This window comes from Ostrea edulis, chromosome 6 (genome assembly GCF_947568905.1).
Source record: "Ostrea edulis chromosome 6, xbOstEdul1.1, whole genome shotgun sequence".
Classification (NCBI taxonomy): Eukaryota; Metazoa; Mollusca; class Bivalvia; order Ostreida; family Ostreidae; genus Ostrea; species Ostrea edulis.
The window spans coordinates 14,163,305-14,178,440 of NC_079169.1; the positions used below are offsets into that span (position 1 = coordinate 14,163,305).

The 15,136-nt window shown below is 37.1% G+C and overlaps 1 long non-coding RNA gene across 1 annotated transcript; it reads right to left on the reverse strand.

The window, feature by feature from the left end:
- Nucleotides 1-384: 384 nt before the first annotated feature.
- LOC130047155 (uncharacterized) lies at nt 385-14,755 on the reverse strand. Its single transcript, XR_008796198.1, has 3 exons — nt 14,680-14,755; nt 697-807; nt 385-504 (listed from the first exon to the last, which is right to left on the reverse strand). It is a non-coding gene; the product is annotated as an uncharacterized LOC130047155 (long non-coding RNA).
- Nucleotides 14,756-15,136: the final 381 nt, after the last annotated feature.

Below are 15,136 nucleotides of genomic sequence, written 5' to 3' on the forward strand. Positions count from 1 at the left end.
ACTCCTACCCCTCTAGGAACATTACAAACTTTATGTCTGCGACCAATGACATCTACCAAAACGATGGTCATTTACTATGTTACAAATTATCAGAATATAGAAAAATATTTATTGACTGGGACGTCGGCAATATGTGTTTTGGCGGATCCTGGAACTAAATTGTTGTTTTCGATCCCAGGAAAAATATTTGTCCTCGGGTCTTAAAAACACATGTTGTCTTCTCAAACTCACTTAATAAATCAATAATTTCGACCGTGTTACTACAAATTCAATTGACTAATTGAGCTTCTCATACGACCATTTACACAGATTTACCTGTGTAATTATGAGGATGATAATAAATCAATCCAACTTATTCATATTTAAACAACACAAAGTTTAAAGTTATATTCATGTCTTTAATATCAGACAGGAAGATGACTGAGATCTCTAAAGCTGATCGTCATTTCTCGATGATTTGTCTTGAACAGTATTTGGGATAATCACCATACCCACCATGACCATCTGAAATTTAAAAATATCATCAGAATATATTTCATCATCTATTCAATAATCAGAACAACCATTGTTAAAGAAAGAAAGTGAAAAATTAATTTGCTTAAATTTAATACGACAAATAATCTGGTATTTATAACTACAATAGTCTATAAGTATCACTTTTATTAGCATCTAAATTATACATTCTAAAATACTTACACTTCACGCAGCAACCCCAATAGTGGTATCTGTAGTCACAGTAGTATCCATGGTGACAATACTTCCAATGATGACATTCACGTCCATAATGGCACCCGCCACTAGAACCACCTAAAACCATAACCATAATTAACTGAGACATTATATTCTGTATAGGTAATACATGCACATCCATCACTTTCATTTCAAAGATAAGATAAAGAGCACATAGAGTCTGGTTTGACTTTTGGGATGAGTTATACACTGTCACGTGCATGGGTATCAAATCCATAAAATGTCATATCCTCGGTAAATATAGCAGGTGAACTGTATGCACTAAATCCTTTAGACTGATTTGTAATACAGAGATTTCAGTTGGATAAAAGAAAAAGAAAAGATGCATGTGAATATGCATCGGTGCACAATACATTTTCTTATCCAAAACAACCCCCCAATAAAATAAAAAAAACCAACTAGAAAACCTTGGAAGATATTTTAAGAACATTAAGATTAAATCAATCAACTGATCATATAATTTCTGGGGTTTTTCCCTGGAATTACATGTTTCTAGACGTTAAAGGACTTCGAGTTTGATTGATTGATTGTATCTTGTTTAACGTGAGTGAAAAATTCTGGAGCAGGGCGTTAAACAGGATACAGCAAACCTTAACTTGGAATCTGTAAGATGAGTTGAATAGACAAACCTAGTACTCACTTTGTAATGTTTTCTCAAAACAGACAAGTTCATCGAACAATGATTTTCTCAAAAAAAGAAAATTAACACTTCTTCACATCTTCAATACCCAGAAAAACATTGACAAATAAGGTACTCACTTGAAAACTGTAGGGTGAATTACATGGACAAATGATATACTCTCTATGTAATATTACATCCAAACTGAGTTCAACAATCTGTGATGTTCTCAGAAATTGACGAAAATCAAAATCCTTGCCACCTGTTCATCTTTAATACCCATACAAACACTGTGTAAAATGATCAAGGTTCTCACTTGAAAACTAGGGGGAAATAAGATGAACAAATCATGTACCCTTATTTCGAATAAAGGGGAAAACTCCTGCAGAATCAATGAAAATTTGAGCATGATCTATGGTAAACCACCAGAAAACTACACTGTAAACTTCAGCTTGATACACTGTATGCGACAGAGAAACGAAAATTAAAGAACAAAAACCCGGACGGACAGATGGACGGACATATTTATACAGACACACCTGTACGATAATATAGTACACAATACAGTACACGATACCGCCAGTCTAAAGAATAAGAATTATAATAAGCACTAAAATGACAGACACTTACAATTAGAAACCAAATGTTCGGGAAATTGAATTCAAAGAAAATTGCTCCATTTTATATGCCTTAGTAATAATCAAAGCAGGCACATGAATGTGCAATTTCAGTGATTGGATAATTATTGGTTCACAATCCTGTCATTCTTTCATCAATGTTTCTTTACACTAAAGTGGTTATTTAACTTAGTTTTATCTTTTGGAACAAAATAAATATCTGATTAGTCATTGATATTTATTATATACCCATCAATGTTTCGTTTTTTGATACGATTTTCCGGATCACCACACTGGTTTTCTGATTCCGTATCAGTATCCTCTGAAACTGATGACGTCACAACGCATCAACGCAACGTTTTTGTGGGAAAAAAACCCAAAATATAATAATAATAACCAGACAGACGAGGATAGTCAGAACAACTAGTAGTTTTCCCATTTTGATTCTAGACGCTGCAGATAACATCTGATCGACTGAATGTCTTTATATACAATCGGAGTCACTACATCCACCAATCAATGCGATTTAAAAGTTATTTCCTTGTCTAATTTCAATTGTCAATAAATTAAGATGCATTACATGTCCCAGAAAACTGAATTACAATTAAGTTACATAATCAGTATCTGTTACAGGTATTCAATTTGGCTGAGGACGGAATGTAGGAGTTTTGAGACTCTCAAATTTTCTCCATACGTTTAAAGAACTAACGTGTCTAATCCCTTTAAATTGTTTCAAACTTCAAAACCCTTTATTTATTTTTTGTGCACAGTAATTTGACCTTATTTCCAGAGTGAAATCTCTCTCCACCCCAACCAAGCTCAATGTTGATATAATGCTAGGGGAGTTCCGAATGACCGTGTGTAAACAAACAAGTTGAGGAATCGAACAGTTGATCAAAAATGAACTGTTATAGGTGACAGCAGAATGCTTTAATATGAAAACGGGACGCTTAGGTCTGGGAATGGAAAGACGAACGATTTTAACGGAATGGTTTGGTGTGTGAAAGGAACAATTCTAATCAAGAAGGGTACGGTTCATTTCGTGTAGCAGTATGCTTCAGTGTCTGAAGAAATACAGTGCAAATCAAATTTTGTCGTATATTACAGCATAAACTAATAGGCATTAACAGAATCAATCATAAGGTAGAGCGTACATATTTTGAGCATGTTTTTAATGCTTGGAGTTTTAAATTTTGAACTTTTTCATAATAACATTGATAAAACAATTTAAAGGCATACGGTCTATCTTATATCTAAAAAAAATGACATCACAATATTTTGCAAGAACTAAAAAAAAACAACAAACAAACAAATTTGTAGTATTAATTATGGGTTATCTATAGCTGCAGCGCTTTGAAATTGAAGTCATTTTGACGTTTTAGCCCTATATAAAATTTTTGTCTGGAGGACAATATATTAAACTGGTACCCCGCTGATTGGTGGCTACACACAAACACAAGAGATGCGAAGTCAACAGGGTACTAGTTTAGGCAAATGAGAACAGGGAATTATTTTGTAATTACGATCGTATCCATTGTGTTTGTAAACATTCTGAAGAACTTCTTGTGATTTTCTAGTTATGATCTTAAATTTTGCCACCTTTTTGGAACATGAACAATTTCACCAATATCTTAGACCCTATGCCTTTAAGTAAGACTGCTGAAGTATATAATATTGTCTTTAGTTTTTCTTTTCGACAGCATAAGGGATAGGACTGTAGACTGCCTGAGAGGAGTAGAACGTTCTATTTACTATACTCAGCTACTTTTAAATCTTTGCCATTCCTTTATTCATATTTCCTGTTAGTACACTTAAAATAGTATTCTTCAAGTAAAGGAAAAAAGTGATAGTTTTACTATGTGGTTGATTCCACTGAAAACATAGTACCATATAATTCTAGTTTCCAGGTCCCATTTTAATGTTAAATATTACAATAGATAAGGATCAGGATATAGGGGTCACGGCGGGTGTGACCGGTCTACAGGGGATGCTTACTCCTCCTACGCACCTGATCCCACCTCTGGTGTGTCCAGTGGGCCGTTTTTGCCCAACTTTCTATTTTGAATTGCTTGTGGGAGCTATGAGATTGATCACTGTTCGTTATCTTCGCCTTTCATAAGAAAGAGTAACTCATCTTCATACAACAAATGTTTTATAACGATAAAAAATGAATCCACATACGACGGATATCTTAAAGCTCATCCGAAATTTTCTAATGAAATTTTGTTTATGGCATATCTGTAAAAACGTCCACATATTCAATGTCTTCAGAAGAACCACTGTGCTGATTTCAATGAATTTTTTCAACTAATACTCTTTCAAAAGAAAGAGGGTTGAGAAAACGTTGAAATGCGATGGGGTACTTAGATCCCTCTGAAGATCTACTGAAACAGAATAGCCATAATTTTGCAGAGTCCTATATGTACACTGAAAGGAAGATTGAAGTTTGTTCAAACCATGGCCCCTGGTACTTAAGTACAAGTGATATAAAATCTACTAGAGTATGCACGGAAATTATTGACCATTTTTCCATTTACCTTAATCCTAGAGGGAAATTTATATGGTTATTGGTTACATGTAATTCATTTAGAACAATTTGCTTTCTATGCCAATGGTCGAAAATAAAAAGGGAAGCACTTTAAAATATTTTCATTGCCATTGCAGCCTCAAAATGAATTAATTGATAAAATCAACCGTTTTAATAAGAGGTTCCAATGTTATGAGCTTTCGTGGGATGTAAGAATTCTGTGTGATTACATATACAATGTAAGAGTTCAAAGACACAAAGATAGAGTTCAATGAATGATCAAATGAATGGCTATTTTGGTGGAAACAGTTCCGTAGTGTTTGGTGGTAGACCGCATAATGAGGATTTCTCTAAATTCTCTTAAAATCACCACTTGTTGCCTTCAGCATGAAAGTTATGTTCTACTTTGCTTTTGTTTTCCATTTTGTTGAACCGCCACGGAAGGTCGGGGTTCGAATCCCAGCCGCTACAGATTTTGGCCATTAAAGGGGCATGGACACAGTGGAACTGAAAATAACTTTATTTTTCCATTTTTATTGTTTACAGTGCTTAACTAACGTATTTTTAATTGTCAACCAAAATTTGAATATCAGTTTCTGAGTTACAAGTGAGATACAACACTCACGATATGCAGTTATGTAAACAAGGCGCATGCCATGTTTTTGTATACACATATATTGCTTAATAGAAAATAGCATTTCTAAAACAAAATTAGATGTGCTAAACACTAGAAACTATTAAATTATGTTCACAATTAATTTGTAAATTGAAAAATCTTCTTCAAACGAAGTTTTACTGATATATCTAACTTCATAGTTATTTCGGATTTCAAACATTTCGGTTGAGCATCACTGAAGAGACATTATTTGTCGAAATGCGCCTCTGGTGCATCAAAATTGGTACCGTATAAGTTTTACATTATGACCCCTGGGTCGAGGCCTCTGCTGGTGGACTGTTAGTCCCCGAGGGTCTCTACAGCCCAGTAGCTAAGTACTTCGTTACTAGCTTGAAAATACGGATGTATATTTAATTGCTGTTATAAAATTTAGAAATTCATTTCAAAATTAAGGATTATCTCCCTCATGCATAGCTCTTATCCTTGAACGAATTTGGCTCCACTTTTTTGGCACGCTGTTTTTGGCTATATTTAGCTCTAAAACTTCATAGTTATTTCGGATTTCAAACATTTCGGTTGAGCATCACTGAAGAGACATTATTTGTCGAAATGCGCATCTGGTGCATAAAAATTGGTACCGTATAAGTTTTACATTATATGTAACAAAAACAGGGCACGAGTCTTGTTTACATAACAAAAAGAATTGTGAGTTCTGTATCTTCAATGTACCTCGACAACTGACATTCAAATTTTTGCTGACCATTAGAAATACTTTAGTTACATGTAAGCATTTTTAACATTAAAGAAGAAATTTGTTTTTTAAACTTTTCAGCCCAAATCGTATCCCTTTAAAACTGGTAGAGACAGTTCTATCGCCAAACTGGTGGGGACATTGTTAGGAAATTGAATTAACTTTTGATTGTTTCTCTCATTTTCAGTTTACCTGTAACTGTCCAAAGGTTTTCGGAATTACCTAATAATAGACAGGCTATTTATGTGTCAGTTCATTTCCTTAAATAAGATATATGTCAAGGCCTCTGCTGGTGGACTGTTAGTCCCCGAGGGTCTCTACAGCCCAGTAGCTAAGTACTTCGTTACTAGCTTGAAAATACGGAGGTATATTTAATTGCTGTTATAAAATTTAGAAATTCATTTCAAAATTAAGGATTATCTCCCTCATACATAGCTCTTATCCTTAGACGAATTTGACTCCACTTTTTTTGGCACGCTGTTTTTGGCTATAATAGCTCTAAAACGTCATTGTTATTTCGGATTTCAAACATTTCGGTTGAGCATCACTGAAGAGACATTATTTGTCGAAATGCGCATCTGGTGCATCAAACTTGGTACCGTATAAGTTTTATATGATAACCTACATGATTACATAACAAAACATTTGGATGGCTAATTTTCAATTCATCTTGATTTTTCTCCTTCATATCGTTACCACAATACATAATGATTTAATGAGACCGCGAAATTGAAATTCAATTCATCATCAGAAATACGTGCAAGGTTGAAAACGACATCCACCACGCCTGCGCAATACATTCCCCCAATGAAGACTATCTCTCAACACTTTCGTAAAACTGTAGATTCTTAATAATCAATGGATTAATCGATTAATTGTAACTTGCTTAATGTCCCTCTGGAGAATTTTTCATTCATATGGAGACGTCACCAATACCGATGAAGGGCTTCAAATTTATCGGTAGACCTATGCCCGGCGCTTACGACCATTGAGCACTGAGGGTTATTTAGCGAGCCACACCTATTGTGACACGGGTAATCCGCTTTTAGGTCATCTCCGAGGACCCGTGACATTCACACCTGATGCCGAGCGTTTGGAGATGGAACTGTCATTACCTGTTTTATCGACTTCAAGGTCTGTCGCAGCCGCGCCATTATATTGTGTGTGTTTTATCGAAGTGACTGTGAACGAGTTAATTAAATGTAATCGTGAGGAGGAATGAATTGTCTATTATTGTGTGTGCACGCTGTTGTTTTGTTGTGAACTCTATAGATAAAGGTTTTGACTGTTTATTAAGACATCTGTGTTATAACATTGTAACAAATAAGAAGTCCTTACAACAACAATGAAACGTGAATGCCCATTGTGCAAACAGGCAGGACGGACCAGAATCGACCACTTCCTCAGTACTTGTAAATATCTACCTGATGGAGACAGACGTTTCATGACCAAGTCCAGACGACTAGTTCAAATGGAGGACTCGGAAAGTAAAGAATTCTCAGGTGACTTTTGTGATCCTTCATCAGTAGATGATGAAGACCCACCATCATTTATTCCATCAACTCGCCGCGTCAGCACCAGCAAGTCCGCTCAAATTAAAGTGTTTTATAAGCACCGCCCTGTGTATTTAACTATAGATTCTGGAGCTGAAATTAGCATGATTAGGACCAAATTTGCAGAGGTGATCGGAGCTCCTATCAAGAAGACATCGCAGAATGCTCTTCAAGCCGATGGCATGACACCTCTTGAAAATGTCGGGGAAGTACATTTCACTCTAACCCGAAACAACAAAATACTCCACCTTGACGCCCTAATTTGTATTGCTTGTAGGAGTTATGAGATTGATCACTGTTCGTTATCTTCACCTTGCCGTCAACGATTTGGATGTTGACATTTTGGCAGGAATGCCATTCATGAAGTGCAATGACATTGGCATACGTCCCTCCAAACACCAAGTGACCATTGGCGATTCTACTATTATCCAATACATACCTGATGGTCAGTCCACGATACCCCATCATGTGCGACGAGCCCAGGCCTTCATCCTCCGAGCGAAACCAACAACAACAACCGTTTGGCCTGGATCATACATGGAGCTCAAAATTCCTGATGTTTTACACCCTGAATCAACTCTTTCCATGGAACCGCGAGTGAACCGGACCACAACAGGAAACCTGGACTGGCCTAAGCCGACTGTGATCGAAGCTATTAGTGGGAAAGTTCGACTCTTGAATGTCACTAATGAGCCATGTGTAATACACAAAAATGATCACTTGTGTCAACTTCACCTTACATCTACAAATTACACTGATTTAGATGGGAGTACAGACTATGAAACATATCCTATCCTCTCCACTGTCAGAATGACAGGGACATCAAGTTTCCACTCAGACACAGTTAGTATTGATCTAGAAAATATTCTGAGAGAAACCGATCGTAAGAAGTTCAACAAACTACTTGAAAGGTACGACTCAATATTTGACCCAAGTTTTGGAGGATACAATGGAACAGCTGACAAATTCGAATGTCATATAAACATGGGACCTGTTCAACCTCCACAGCGAAAAGGAAGGCTATCACAGTATTCGAGAGACAAACTACAGGAATTACAACAAAAATGTGATGAACTTGAGAACTTAGGAGTTCTTAGAAAACTGGAAGAATTGAACATCTCTATTGAATATCTGAATCCATCCTTTCTCGTCAAAAAGCCAAACGGAGGCTACAGACTCGTCACAGCTTTTGAAGACGTGGGACGCTACAGTAAGCCACAGCCATCACTCATGCAGGATGTTGATTCAACTCTTCGAACCATCGGCAGATGGAAATACATTATTGTGTCCGACTTGACCAGAGTATTCCATCAGATTCCTCTTTCGAAACCATCCTTAAAGTACTGTGGCATTGTGACGCCTTATCGAGGAGTACGTGTGTACACTAGGTGTGCTATGGGCATGACAGGCTCAAAAACTGCTCTTGAGGAGCTTATGTGCAGAGTACTCGGATACTGTTTACAAGAAGGTAGTGTGGCTAAACTAGCTGATGACCTATATTGTGGAGGGCAAACAGTGGAGGAATTACTCAACAATTGGGAAAGCGTGCTTGAGTCACTTGCACTGTGTGGACTTCATTTGTCTCCTACCAAAACCATCATATGCCCCCGTTCCACCACAATACTTGGATGGAATTGGACGGAAGGGAAGATTTCTGCCAGTAAACAGAAGGTCTCCACATTATCATCATGCAGTGTTCCCGATACAGTGAAAGGCCTTCGATCATTTCTTGGTGCATATAAGATTCTTGGGCGGGTAATTCCAAACTGTTCTGATATACTTAACCCATTAGAAAACTCGATTGGAGGAATGCAATCCAAAGACAAAGTACAGTGGACTGATGAGCTGCGTCAACATTTCAAGAACGCTCAAGAAAAGCTGTCATTAAGCAGAGCAATTATCTTACCCATTCCGTCTAATGAACTTTGGATTGTTACAGATGGTTCCGTCAGCAAACGAGGCCTAGGAGCTACTATGTATGCCATGCACAAAGGAAAACTAAATCTTGCTGGATTTTTTAGTGCCAAATTAAGAAAGCATCAAGTAACATGGCTGCCGTGGAAATTGAAGCATTATGTATCGCAGCAGCAATTAAACACTTTAGTCCATTCATAATTCAATCTGTAAAACAAACTCATATACTTACTGACAGTAAACCATGTGTGGAAGCTTTTGAAAAACTTCGTCGTGGAGAGTTCTCATCAAGTCCAAGAGTCACATCCTTTTTGTCCGTGGCTAGTCGGTACCGAACTTCTATACAACACCTGGCTTGCTCAGATAATGTACCCTCTGATTTCGAAAGTAGGAATGCCCCAGAATGTTCCGAACTGAGATGCCAGATATGCAGTTTTATTGCTCAAACAGAAGACTCTGTTGTAAGGTCAGTGTGCTTACAAGATGTTCTTCATAGTAAAGTCAATTTACCCTTTACAACACGCTCTGCTTGGCTGTCCATCCAGTCGGAGTGCCCTGAATTACGAAGAACCAATGCACATCTCAAACAAGGAACTCGTCCATCCCGGAAACTAACTAACATTAGAGATGTGAAGCGTTACCTTAGTGTTGCTAACATTGCTAGAGATGGTCTCTTAGTCGTACGTCGTTCAAATCCATTTCAACCTACTACAGAAGCAATCATGTCTCACTTGACCACCCTACGCGTAACTAGATGCAGCAAGTCATGAAACGACATTTTTATGCTCTTGACCTGATGAAGGCTATCGAAAATGTGTGTGAAACGTGCCACGTATGTGCTTCCTTGAAAAAATTCCCAGACCAGTTCATTCCTCAGTCTTCTGAAGAACCAACTGAAACATTTGGCATAATGTTTGCTGCTGACGTTCTTAAGCGAAACCGCCAACTCATCCTTCTGCTCAGAGAATGTGTGACATCATTTACCGCCGCCTGTCTCATAGTTGATGAGAAACGAGATACCTTACGGGAAGCTATTCTCCGTCTGGCTCTTGAGTTACGACTTCTGGATGGACCCCCAGCTGTAATTCGTGTGGATTCTTCTACTGGGTTTATGGGGCTTCGTGATGATGACACCCTTATGAAGTATCGAATCACCTTAGAAATCGGTCGGGTAAAAAATAAGAAAAAAATCCAGTAGCAGAAAATGCCATAGGGGAGTTGGAAGAAGAAATACTTCGACAAGAGCCAGGTGGAGGTCCTGTGACTGATCTGAAACTGACAATAGCAGTGGCAAGACTCAATTCTCGAATCCGGTTCACTGGACTCTCAGCTCGTGAATTGTGGACTCAGCGAAGTCAGTACACCAATGAACAAATTCCAGTGTCAGATTTCTATACGATGAATTCCAAGCAGACCGTTCGGGAAGCCAACCATTCTTCCAGTGCTTTATCTAAGTGGAAAAGCAACAAGACTCAGCATCAACAGTCATTCCAAGTAGGCGACCTAGTATATCTATATTGTGATCGTGACAGATCTAAAGCAAGGAACCGCTACATATTAACAGCAATTGATGGAGAATGGGGCTACATCAAAAAGTTCTCTGGTCGACAGATTCGCGCTAATTCTTAGAAGGTCAAACTAGTGGAGTGCTATAGTGTTCCTTGTGAAATACCCCAGCCCAAGTTGCTACCAAAATGCCCAGATGACGACACTGAGGAACATGAGGACCACCGGGACTGTATCGAAGGAAGCCATGATACCGATGGGATGGAGTCACAAGAACCAATACGAGATTACAGTACAATACCTCCACTTCTATCCGTACCACCCAGCGACAAAAATGAACCAACCGAATGCACCATAGTAACCCCCGTTCCTGAGGATCAGATTGAGGGAGTCGCACCACAACATTCTGAATTCCAATCTCAGCGACCAATTCGTGACCGCCGTCCGCCTAAATATCTAAAAGATTTTGTACTTTCATAACTGAATACGTTTGTAGTGCCTATCGTATGTTTCTTATATTACCATTATGAACATTTATTATTTCAAAGAAGCAAAAGGAAGCTGCGCCATTATATCATGTGTGTTTTATCGAAGTGAACGTGAACGAGTTAATTAACTGTAATCGTGAAGAGGAATGAATTGTCTATTATTGTGTGTGTACGTTGTTGTTTTGTTGTGAACTCTATATATAAAGGTTTTGACTGTTAATTAAGGCATCTGTGTTGTAAAATATTGGCGCCGGAATTCGAACCCTGACCTTCCACAGGAAGGGCGAACGCTCTAACTCTAGACCACCGCGGCGGTTTTGTTGCCCAAAGGACTTTATGGAAATTGATCAGGTATTTATATCCCGATACATATTTTAAAATGATACCTTAATCATTTAATAACTTTTAAAGTGATGACTTAACAACGATACTGATTGGATGAAAAATTTGTTTGATTTCTTAGTTACTCTCGTCCGGAGTTCATCTGCACTAATCACGCAAAACTGCTTTTCTCTGGAATGCGTCTTCCCCGTTCTAATTTTTGCGCTATTTGTAGAACGGGAATTTCCATACAAGCATTGGAAACGAAATGTATTCGTTTGATGCTACCAAAAATAAACACAGCCAAAGATAAAATAAAATACAAATTAATTTAAAGACACAACACACTTAGGCCTAGCGATGACATAATATAGTCAACTTGATGACGTAGGGCACTGATTGGTAGAAGTAGGGCCTAGAGAGATTATACAAGTTTCCGTATGTATCGTCTGCTTTACAAGTTAGATAACATGATGGAACAAGCAGCGATGTTTGATCTGGGAGATGTTAATAAAATTGAACTGCGTTATATGGGGCTCAGTCAACGAGTACAATTTAGATAAAGAGGTGTTGAGCTTTTTACTTGATATTTCATCGTTCCTACGACTCAACCAGTCTCCTCGAATGCACCACTTGTTATCTTCCTTTACATATAATGCAGCTTTTAACGAATGTACCTTTAATCTGGCGTATACTCCATTAAAATCTGCACAATTACTCCACCTGCCCTAAACGCACAGCCTGTTTTGTTGAGTTTTCAATGAACATTACGGATAAGTATTTCTATTCGCCATTTCAAAAAAGTTGATTCAACCTTTTTGATGACAGAAACTATATGTTTTTCTATTCTAAAGAAATAATTAAATGATAAGAAATAAAACTTACAATTCTTTATTTGATGCATGTATCAAAGAAAAAATTGGACGGAAAACTTTCTCATCAATGCGGTACGCAAGTACAAACAAAAACGTAAAATTGGAGTCAATGCAAGGTGAGTTATTCATAAATACACTGTTATTAAAATTATGACATAGTTCAAGATTACCGTCAACGAATGGTGATGACATGCAATGCGCTAAAATAGATACATTGACTGTCATCATACTTCCACAAAATCTATATATTTTTCGAATGATGTAAACAATTTTGATATAAGCATTTTTATTGAATAGTTTGATTACTTATCAATTTTATAAAATAAATTTCACAGTAATCAAAACACATTTTAATACATCATGTAGAAAAATGAAATGAAATTCGAATGCATTTATCAACGACACCTAAATAAATACAGTAGTTGAACAGATCAACACTTATTACACATTGTAACATAACATCTCTATTCATATATTGAAAGTCATCATTTGATATACCATAAATTCTGGTAATCGATGCAGAAAAGAGTATTCGTCATCAATATTGCACTGAAATTGAATCGGAAATTAAATATTTATCATTTGACTCATTCCTAATATAACAGGTTAACCTAATCTTTGTATCAATGTTTTCTCAGCAAAGCATTCGGCCTTCTGAAGACATTGAAAAATAAATGTGTATAATTCGTCTACCCATTACAAAAGAAACACACAGCACTATGCGCAACATACACAACGAGTAATAAAATGGAACGAAGAATAAAATAACCATTAATGGGAGGGTGTTTTGTCATTCATCCGATTACTAGTTTATTGCTGATATATAAAGTAAGGAAAGCGTATAACAAAAGTTTCCGATCGATGAAATCCGGAATTAGGAGGGGGAAATTCTATACCAGGGCGGTTGTTCCGCCATGAAGAAAACTCTATACTGACTTTGTACATAGGGGGAAATTATATGCTCGGGTGCTTTTCCCCCGGGGGAAAACCTATCCTGGGCCCGCTTTTTCGGGGCGGGGGTCTATCCAAGGAAAGTCTATGCTACAACACCGGGACTCCTGTATTTCTAGTTAGGCTATCTAACTGCTAAGCCACACAGGCTGATATATAAAGTATAGTAGTATTCTACTGTAATGTTTTTGTTCAAGTCAATCAAACGTTTTAATGACTATATTTATCATGTTAACATGGAATGACAAGACATCCCTTATAATTAGAACAGACTGTGTGTATATATACCCGGGGTGCTATGATTCTGTGTCTTTCTTCCAAGCTGATCGAACAGAGAAGGGAGCTTAATAAGAAGTAAGGATAAATAAAGGTTTTAGCATTAGGAAAGGTAAAGAGACAATCAATTCAGTGGCCCGAATAGAGCTGAAGCTGTTTTGGTTGTTTGCTCGCCTTATTGTTTTCCGGAGTGGTTGTCCATTGTGACCGACCATAGCACTAACAGTAAGTCAGGGAAAATAGCTAGTGCTGGAGATAGTGGCCCGAATAGAGCCGACCTGTTCCTGGTACTAGTCTATTTAGTTAAGGAAACATACTATTTACTTTCTTCAAGTCTTCCATTTATTATTGATTTACTTCTTGATTTCTACCCAAGGTAAGGACATTCAAATAAATAGATATATATCCAATCAGTGATTGAGGATAATTATACTTTAGTTAAGCAAAGAGGCTCCTTTTGAAATCATAGAGTGCCGTTACACTACAAAACAAAAGTAGAATTTTTTTTCCATAATCTTAAAATAACTCTTCATATCGAGGCCTCTTTTCTATTATGTGATTAGGTAATGGCTTAATCACAACAGGGTTCCTCTTTTCTTTTATGTGAATAGGTATGATAACAAAAGGTAATGTATTCTACAAAGTAATAAATATCTATCAAGTTGTATGACTTATTACTTCATTTTATCATAAAACAAATAATGATAATGAACATGAATAGAATATCTTAATTTTATCCTAGTCATTTGATCCCCTACAGTATGAAGTGCATTGTATTAATTAAACCTTCAATAGAATAACAAATGTTGTAATTACCGAGCAGGACAGATGTGTGACGCCATGGTCTACATTTTGACGTCTTAATTCAACTGAAGCAGTGGCGAGTTAAAGGGTGATTTTAGCATGCACACACACCATATGAGAATAGCATCGTGGTCTTTGGTAATCAGGTCTTTCAACAGTCTGATGGGGAGTTCCCACGGGGTTGAATTTTGCTCCTTTCTTAGCTGATCTGTTTTTATATTCCTATGAAGCAGAACTTATTCGAAACTTCTACGCGAGATAACAAAATCTCTTGCTGTGGTCTTCAGTTCGATATTTTGTTATCTCGACGACGTATTATATCTTGACAATAATAATTTTCATTCATATGTCGATTCGATATATCCCAGTGAACTCGAAATAAAACACATCACATGGCCGTAGGAACCGGGGGACGGGGGGGGGGGTGCAATACTCACCCCCCCCCAAAGAAAATTCATATAGTAAAATTCATATATAGTGTAATGTATAATTATTTTTAAGCAGAAAGTTCATTTAATTCAATGAGACTCAGAGTCAGTCAGTGTGACTGTCCTTTAGCTTAAATAAT